The sequence below is a fragment of the Larimichthys crocea genome, chromosome XXIII, assembly GCF_000972845.2.
Source record: "Larimichthys crocea isolate SSNF chromosome XXIII, L_crocea_2.0, whole genome shotgun sequence".
Taxonomy (NCBI): Eukaryota; Metazoa; Chordata; class Actinopteri; family Sciaenidae; genus Larimichthys; species Larimichthys crocea.
Genome location: NC_040033.1, coordinates 6,228,957 through 6,238,491, shown reverse-complemented (window position 1 = coordinate 6,238,491; position 9,535 = coordinate 6,228,957). Strand labels below are relative to the sequence as shown.

The 9,535-nt window shown below is 40.6% G+C and overlaps 1 protein-coding gene across 1 annotated transcript in view; it reads left to right on the top strand.

The window, feature by feature from the left end:
- Positions 1 to 8,598: 8,598 nt before the first annotated feature.
- cdh19 (cadherin 19, type 2) overlaps positions 8,599 to 9,535 on the top strand; it is a 30,477-nt gene continuing 29,540 nt past the window's right edge. Inside the window, exon 1 of the mRNA XM_010744883.3 lies at positions 8,599 to 8,904. The gene's annotated coding sequence lies outside the window, so the exon portion shown is untranslated. The remainder of the gene's footprint in view (positions 8,905 to 9,535) is intronic.

The following is a 9,535-nucleotide window of genomic DNA, read 5'->3' as shown; positions in this document are numbered from 1 at the left end:
AGATACGACGCCAAGTTTATACAGTCTATGGGTAGAAAGTGGTTTATTGCTAATACAAGCTGTTGACTTGTTTTACCTTGAAATATGGCCACAATGTCCATGTGGATGTTTTTCAGTTGCTCATCAATCTGGAGGCGATTAGCTGATAACAATGTTCAATTTATTGCATCTATCCAACTTGCAAACGGAAAACAACAATACAACATTGAGCTTCCCAGCCTGAGCATGATGTCAGGGGAAAATGTATAACACCGTGAACGTGAACAGCCTGAACCATCATCTCTTCTCTCTAATGGACAGTTTAGGTTTAGTTCTTTGGAAAACGTCCAACTTGTTTATACCGTCCACAATCAGATTGTTTCACTGTTGCTTTTCCTGGTGCTCGCTCAGTGTGGGGTTATACATGTACACTGGCCTCCCACAAACACCCACACACTCTTCAGATGTAAAATGTCATGCCTATGTCTTTTACATTAACATTTTACACTACATCATCAGTCTATTATTACACATCCACACTTTCCAGGGCAAAACACTATGTTTTTGTACCTATATTAAGTGTTATTTATCGCTTAAACCAATGATATGGTTTTAAAGTGCAGCATTAAATGGTAAGGTATGGCATTCTGTTTGTTCCTATGGTTACCTTCTTGTTGCAGAATGGAAGGAGCGTGAAGTTGCAGTAATGATTTCTTTCTCCGCTCAAATTCACATTTAAAATTTCTTTCATTGATATTCCCAAAATTACAGGACATAAAAATACCGTCATCCGTCAGTTCAGATACTCTTAAGTGCACTTCAGGTGTACACTGTGTACTTCCTGGCTTTCAAACAGGGTAGCATTGTCTCAATTTAAGTCCAGCTGCTGCACAACGATCACAACATCTGACTGCTTCTTCTTCTTCACCGAATTGCAACCGTGTGGAGCATAAGCGCCAAAATATAAATATAAAACATACGTACGACTTCTATGTGTATATTATGGTATTCATCATAACTGCTTCAGCTCCATCAGCTTCCTTGGTCGCCGTTTTTAGGATGCGGGTGGTCCCTTTCCTCCGTTATGGAGCCAAAATGGTGACCAATGAGGTCGAGAAGTTTCCAGCGTCCCACTTGACTCTGACTGTTATCAGTGCACCGCTGGGTTCTGACAGTACACTGAATTTCTGCCATAATGTACTCAAAGTAAGTATGAAGTACACAATAGACAGGGTTAGGTAACGGCTACTAGTTTTATCTTCAACTTTATGTCTGAGAAATGTTGGAACTCAATACTTCAATGCTCTTGATCTTAGCTGCCATTTTATGGGGAAAAAAACACAAATCAGAGCTGCAAATGAACGAAAATACCAGTTTCATAGCAGATTGTATTATCAAGTTTTGTCTGAAAGGAACCTTTGTAATTAACTTTTTACTTTATGTACACAAGTCTGTACCTGTGAAGCGATATTTTCTGAACACATCCTTTGTACAGATGAGCTCAAACATCTATAACTTGATTTAATATAAGGTAATCGTTAAGTGACAATGCTGACTTTGACGAACCATAAACAAGTATGTAAGCGGTACTAAAGTGGATTTTTAATACCATTGCTGGTTATTGTGGCATTACTTTTAAACACTTTTAAGAACTCCGGGTAACTTTATCATGATCAGTGCTTTATATTAACCTGTACAGTTAAAAGCTGCTACAGCTGGCAACAAAATATAAGCATAAAGCACTGAGCAACCCACATGCCAATACTTGATCAAACGCTCTTATTACTTCCCACTATCGGCATACGTTTTACAGGCGAAAGCCTGATATTATGGTGAACAAAGATTTGCTGTCTGGTTCCAGATGATTTCCCTTGCTGCCCAGGAGGAGTCAGCGTTAGTGCCCGTTTGTGGCAGACCCTGGAGGATTATTCACAAGAGATCGGCCAACATGGTCCACGGTTGGCTGTCAGCCATCAGTTGGCGTGTAGCTGTCGGTTCAAATTTGTACAAACTACTAGAAAAAAAAAACAGATAAACAGTGATGTATGAAGCGTTAGCGTTTCTCCGAGAAAAGCGATCAGGATTTATGTAAGTCCTTGACACACATATCATCTATCAGGTGAGAAATGTTTGTTTTTTGCTTGTTATTCTTCTCAGAATAATATTTAGAATCTATGCACTTTTCTATTGTGCCCAATTTCTTTTCCCCTCCATCAGCACAGGCGTTGACAAATGCATGGTTGCCAGGGGAGGAGGCAAAATGGAGAGAGTCGTGAGGTTCCTGTCGAATAAAGAGATCCACCTCAGGCAGCATCACGCTGTCCTTATTTGTCATAAGTGTCCGCTGTTTCCCATGGCTAAAGACAAAGGCAACGAACGTATGAGAAACTGCATTTTTAATGTGACATGCTCATCAAATTCACCACAGTGGACTGAGCAGAATGCCAAATGACGCTTTTATTCTTCTTCCATTACAGCCAGACGATGCAACAATATGAAATACCGTGAAGGCACATCTGCCTCTAACATGACGAGGCCTGATGAACAGTTCAGCGCTTCATCTCGCGTGAGCCCTGAACTTGTGAACTTCGCGTTGACATCGGTGTAGTGTTTTGAATGAAAAATAACATGTTTTCGCGTGGATGTGCCAGGCCCTCAAACGTCCACTTGAGGCTGGCTACAGAACAAGACAGTCTCCATAAGTCCCCATGTTCAAATGTCCAACTTCACAGCAGAAATAAACATGTTTACCGCCTGGTACAAAAAACAGTTTTGGTCTCTATAGCTAATTTCCCAGTTTGTGACTGAGGGTCAACTCACTTGTTCAAATTACATTAAGACTTTAAGTTATGCAGAATTAAGAGCACTTGCACGTGGCTTGTTTGAGCAACCAGGCTGCAAAGGCAGGACTGTCAACATGGCCAGAGCGGCTCACGGATACGACGTCCAAGTTTTATACAGTCTATGGGTAGGAAGTGGTTTATTGCCAATACAAGACTTGTTTTACCTTGAAATATGGCCCAATGTCCATGTGGATTGTTTTTCAGTTGCTCATCAATCTGGAGGCGATTAGCTGATAACAATTCGTCAGATTTATTGCATCTATCCAACTTGCAAACTGGAAAACAACAATACCATTTGAGCTTCCCAGCCTGAGCATGATGTCAGGGGAAAATGTATAAATACCATGAATGCGTGAACAGGCCTGGTAATCATCTCTTCTCTCTATATGGACAGTTTAGGTTTAGTTCTTTGGAAAACTTCCAACTTGTTATACGGTCCACAATCAGATTGTTTCACTGTTGCTTTTCCTGGCGTGCTCCTCATGTGTTGGGGTTAGGGTTATACATGTACACTGGCCTCCCACTAACACTCCACACACTCTTCAGATGTAAAATGTCATTGCCTATTGTCTTTTACATTAACATTTTTACACTACATCATGCAGTCTATTATTACACATCCACCACTTTTCAAGGGCAAAACACTATGTTTTGTATCCTATATTAAGTGTTATTTAATCGCTTAAACCAATGATTATGGTTTAAAGTGCAGCATTAAATGGTAGAGTATGGCATTCGTGTTGTTCCTATGGTTACCTTCTTGTTGCAGAATGGAAGGAGCTGAGAGTTGCAGTAATGATTTCTTTCTCCGCTCTAAATTCACATTTAAAATTTCTTTCATTGATATTCTCAATATTACAGGACATAAAAACACCGTCATCCGTCAGTTCAGATACCTCTTTAGTGCACTTCTATGTAGTACACTGTGTACTTCCTGGCTTTCAAACAGGGTAGCATTGTCTCAATTTAAGTCCAGCTGCTGCACAACGATCACAACATCTGACTGCTTCTTCTTCTTCTTCTTCACCTCTTCTCTATATCACATAACTGCTTCAGCTCCATCAGCTTTCTTGGTCGCCGTTTTCAGGATGCTGGTGGTCCCTTTCCTTCCGTTATGGAGCCAAAATGGTGACCACTGAGGTCGAGAAGTTTCCAGCGTCCCACTTGACTTCTTGACTGTTATTAGTGCACCGTCTGGGTGCTGACAGTACACTGAATTTCTGCCATAATGTGCTCAAAGTAAGTATGGAAGTACACGAATAGACAGGGTTACGTAACGGCTACTAGTTTTAATCCTTTCAACTTTATGTCTGAGAAAATGTTGGACTCAATACTTCAATGCTCTTGATCTTTAGCTGCCGTTGTTATGGGGAAAAAACACAAATCAGAGCTGCAAATTAACTAAAATACCAGTTTCATAGCAGATTGTATCATCAGTTTTGTCTGAAAGGAACCTTTGTAATTAACTTTTCACTTTATGTACACAAGTCTGTACCTGTGAAGCAGATATTTCTGAACACAGCTGTTCATCCTTTGTACAGATGAGCTTCAAACATCTTATAACTTGATTTAAAGGTGCTTAAGCTGATGAGGTAATGTTTAAGGTGACAGTTCTGACTTTGACTGAACCATAAACAAGTATGTAAGTGGCGCTAAAGTGGTATTTTAATGCCATTGCTGGTTATTGTGGCATTACCTTTAACACTTTTAAGAACTCTCGGGTAACTTTATCATGAATCAGTGCTTTATATTTAACCTGTACAGTTAAAAGCTGCTACAGCTGGCAAACAAAATATAAGCGTAAAGCACTGAGCACCCACATGCCAATACTTGATCAAACGCTCTTAATTACTTCCCACTATCGGCATACGTTTTACAGGCAGAAGCCTGATATTTATGTGAACAAAGATATTGCTGTCTGGTTCCAGATGATTTCCCTTGCTGCCCAGGAGAGCAGCGTTAGTGCCCGTTTGTGGCAGACTCCTGGAGGATCTATCTCACAAGAGATCGGCCAGCAGCTGGTCCACGGTTGGCTGTCAGCCATCAGTTGGCTGTGAGCTGTCGGTTCAAAGATTTGTACAAACTACTAGAAAAAAAACAGATAAACAGTGATGTATGAAGCGTTAGAGCGTTTCTCCGAGAAAGCGATCAGGATTTATGTAAGTCCTTACACACATCATCATCTATCAGGTGAGAAGATGTTTGTTTTTTGCTTGTATTTCTTCTTAGAATAATATTTAGAAGTCTATGCAACTTTTCTATTGTGACCCAATTTCTTTTCCCCTCCATCAGCCCAGGCGGTTGACAAATGCATGGTTTCACAGGGGAGGAGGCAGACAGTGGGAGAAGTCGTGATGTTTCCTGTCGAATAAAGAGATCCACCTCAGGCAGCATCAGCTCTGTCCTTATTTGTCATAAGTGTCCGCTGTTTCCCATGGCTAAAGACAAAGGCCAAAGAACGTATGAGGAACATGCATTTTTAATGTGACATGCTCATCAAATTCACCACAGTGGACTGAGCAGAATGCCAATGACGCTTTATTCTTCTTCCAATTACAGCCAGACGATGCAACAATATGAATATAAGCCGTGAAGGGCACATCTGCCTCTAACATGACGAAGCCTGATGAACAGTTCAGCGCTTCATCTCGCGTGAGCCTGAACTTGTGAACTTCGCGTTGACATTGGTGTAGTGTTTGATGAAGAAATAACATGTTTTCCGGAGGCATATTCAAAAACATTAATCAGGGGAGCACGATAGCGGGAAAACATGTGAACAACAGCGCCTGTGAGATCATCAGTTTAATGTCAGAGTCATATTGTCTTCTCTTTGTGCCTCCTGTCAAGGGAGTGATGTCTCCACTGATAGTGAATAATACAGGATATAAGTAGGCAGTATATCAGCATTACACCATGCATTATTTAGACAACATGACATCCTGTTGAATGCTGATTTGACCAGACTCACCTTTATCTTGTTGAAAATATGCTGACCATTACTCTGTGCCCATTATTTGACAGCCCTGAAATGTCACCGCGGACTGAGAGATAGTCGGATCCACTGAGAGGACAGGACAGCGGGAATGTAAATAATTTTTGCCGGCACCAAAACCAACCATAGCTTTTTATCTCTGATGTTCTTTTGCACTGCTCGGTCCACACTCCATCATTATAATGAGGGAGGCTCAATTAGACAAGGTCTACAATGGGGGTTTTAAATGTCACAGTGCAGGTCCTGACATTTCTCTGTTTGATATGGAATCAGAACGGGAGCGGTGGAGTTCACAGGGAGAACTAATCTCAACTTCCGAAATAACAAATTCAACCCTGTCACAAAGCGATGAGGGAAGGCTGGTGAGGCCACTTTGGAGACATTTAAACCCAACTATGGTAGCTCGCGAGCGCACTCTAATTATTGAATCTATTAGCATTGTTCGGGTTTTGTAATTAGCCCTCGGAGGTTAGCGTGTTTACGAGAAACAGGTAATGAAGGCTCGTTGGATGTTTTATTCAAAAGGTTATTTGGTCGTCAAATCAAAAATGACTCGACAATGACAAACTCTTAAAAGAATGGTAATTGGAGTGATCACAATTACCAGCAGGGCTGAAGTGCAAAGTAAATGAAATAGTGTTTACATAGCTCGCTGTGTACGATGCTTTACTCTTTTGTTCTGGCACAAGTCTCCCTCGAGCAGTTTCTGTAGTAAATTCTAACAACGTCGGTTTTGTTTTTCCTGTAAAGACCAGGAAGTGGGTAGGAAGTAAGTTAGATATGTGCCATAGTTTCAAGTCACAGTAAAAGGAAAAAATAAAAAATAAATTAACCTCCTGCTGAGAAATGTTACTGCTAATGCCGTAGCACACCAAAGACTTCCACTGGCTAACTTCTGGTTTAGTCCTCTGGTGATTTCATTAGGGATAAAAATGATTTAATTGTGTGGTTCTTCTAGACTTTTCCAAATGTTAATGGGCCAAATGTATCAAATTCTGTATGAGACATTTAGCGGGGGTTGTGATGCTATCGACCGTTTTACATCTGCTACTTTCACACTTGTCTGTAAAGCATGGCATCTCTTGATGATCTTGATCTTTAGCTTCAGTAATGTGATGTAGATCCAAATGAAATGGTTACAATAAACACAAATGTGGGGGTGGGCATAGCGAATACTGCACGACATAGACTTGCGAATACCGGCAAATTTAGCTAGTTAAGTTTTAAATGTTTCACCCCAATTTCCAGCACTTGTGTTGTTAGATCATCAAGAAAGGGGGAAATCAATAATAACACATAATTAAGAAATAGTTAACTGACATCCAAACACAAACTTCCTATTATGATATTCCTCTCCTAGCTACTAACATACAAGCTGACGTGATTAGTCACTCTGGATCACTATAATTGGATAAATATGCATCTTGAGTGAAAGGTGAGTAATCAAAAATATAAACTTGATTGTTCTGATATGTTCATTTGCAACAAGACCTGAACAATTAACACAGAGACACATATGGAAAGTCGATGAGGTTATTATTTGTCTCCTTTTTCCTGCCATTCGATGTTGATACATCTGTTAATATACAGTTTATGTAATATATCACCAGCTGGTGTTTCTACCTGCTGGAGCATACGGTAGTCACTGCATTTGCTTGAGCAGAGCGGCTGGGGAAAGGAGACAAATAATGACCTAACTGGCTTTCCATAGAGAATTAGAAGAAGTACCTAAAGTCCTAACAGTAGTGTTGTTTTAACAAGTTTTGCAATTCTCAGTATTATAGTTTAAATTAGCATGAATGTAACCCGTTATCAGCTCCCCCGACACTAAGTTAATCCAATATTACTGCAACTAACAGCATTCAAGTGAAGGGTTTTTATTTTTTCGGAGGAAGAGTTATAGAGGAGAGAAGGGAAAATGCAGGATTTAATATTGTAGACAGTGAAACATGGAGGAAGTAAAGAAGGTGCAACAGCTTCAGGACGGAAGAAGAAGATGAAGGAGGAAGAGAGAGAGAGACAAAATGATTTCACAACCAACCCTGGAGTCGAGTGATGGAGAGACCAATTCTGTGAGATGGAAGAAAAAAAACGTATATAAGTTACAACTCGTAGATTTTAGAGCATAATCTACATCCAACTGAATTTAAATCTGCTATAAAATGTCTGATAGATCTTTTAATATAGGGGCTAACTCTACTCAACAACTACATTTAAATGTTTTCTGATGCTGTCTATAAGGCACAGACAGCATTAAAACAGTTTCTGTTGAGGATATAAGCCCCGTAGACCATAGATCATGTTTGATTCAAGATTGTTTTTTTGAGGCAGGTCCATCTTCTCATCCATCTCAGCCCTCAAAGGCCTGTGATAATGTAGATGAGGTGAGGCAGAGTCGAAACCTCCGCTTATTTACCACTGCAGCCCCGATTACAAGCGCATGTAAACAACCGGGAGAATGTGGAGGACAAACAACATCTAGAGTAATTTTGCATATCGGGTGTCATGACAGGTCAATTTTTAAATGTGACCGTATCAGGACGAGGCATGCAGGGACAACACGCTCCCTCGGCTTGAATGTCAAAAAACAGACTGTTGCCTTCCTCTCAGTAGCAGAAATAGTGGCGATACAGTGGATGAATTACCATCTCCTCCGTGCTCCAGCTCGCCTCTAATAAGCGCTGGATTGTTCATGAAATTGGGGAGGAAAAAACGAGAGAGGGTGAAAAGATAGAAATCCATTTGTAAGTCTAGGCTATGACTATTTGCATGGCGATGAAGGCCCTGAGTGTTCTGCAGTGTTCAGATGTGAGTCCTTGACAATAGAGCCTGTGTTTGTTCTTCTCCAGGAAGTTTGAGAAGGGCAGAAAAGGGGAGAGAAGAAGAAGAAAAGGGGAGGTCGTCGAGCGGAGGGAGATTACGCATTGTGAGAACCACGCGCATTCGCTTCTTGCCATTGTGGTGACTGAATTGCTTTCCAGTACCAGGGTATTTAGCCAAGCAGATTGTGTTTCTTTACACCCCGAGATGAGATCTCTTGACGACGGTTGGTGACAAGTGGCTTGAGGGACAGCAGCATCACACAAACAGGTGGGTGTGTTCGTGGACACTTTACATCCCATAAGGGGAGATCTTTTCTCAGAGAATAATTACATGCAATTTTATGTGCTATCAAGAAAAGGACGTATACAGGAACACAAAGGGTAGAAGAGGTTTTTCGACATAAAAGCAGCAGCAGGAAGGCTGCAATTCATACTGTCACCAACTGTACACAAGTTCAGTGGTACTTTTCACACATTTCTTGCATTTTCGAAGATGGCTACTGGCTTTTTAGTGATGTTGTACCTTCTGATGTAATGGATGATGATGTTTCTTTTGGCTATAGCGGATTTAACAAAGTGATTGTGTGTTTTGGTTGTAAGTTTTTCTCACCATTTGAGTTGAGGCCTCTGTATTGTTAATTAAAACACTTTGCTCACCAACTATTGAGGGTCTTGTCCACATCATAACCCTAGCCTTACGAAACTCTTGTGAGATTTGTGTTCATTGTTGGAGAGAAGTTTGATTTTAGGGTTTTCTGCCAGAAAGCTGTCAACGTTGATCTTTTTATTAACCTTTACTGTGACTTTTTCCTAAACTTGACCAACGAATTTATTGCGTAAACCTAACCAAACTGCAGCTGAAAACTGAAAATCAAATCAAATACCTGGAGAAGGATCAA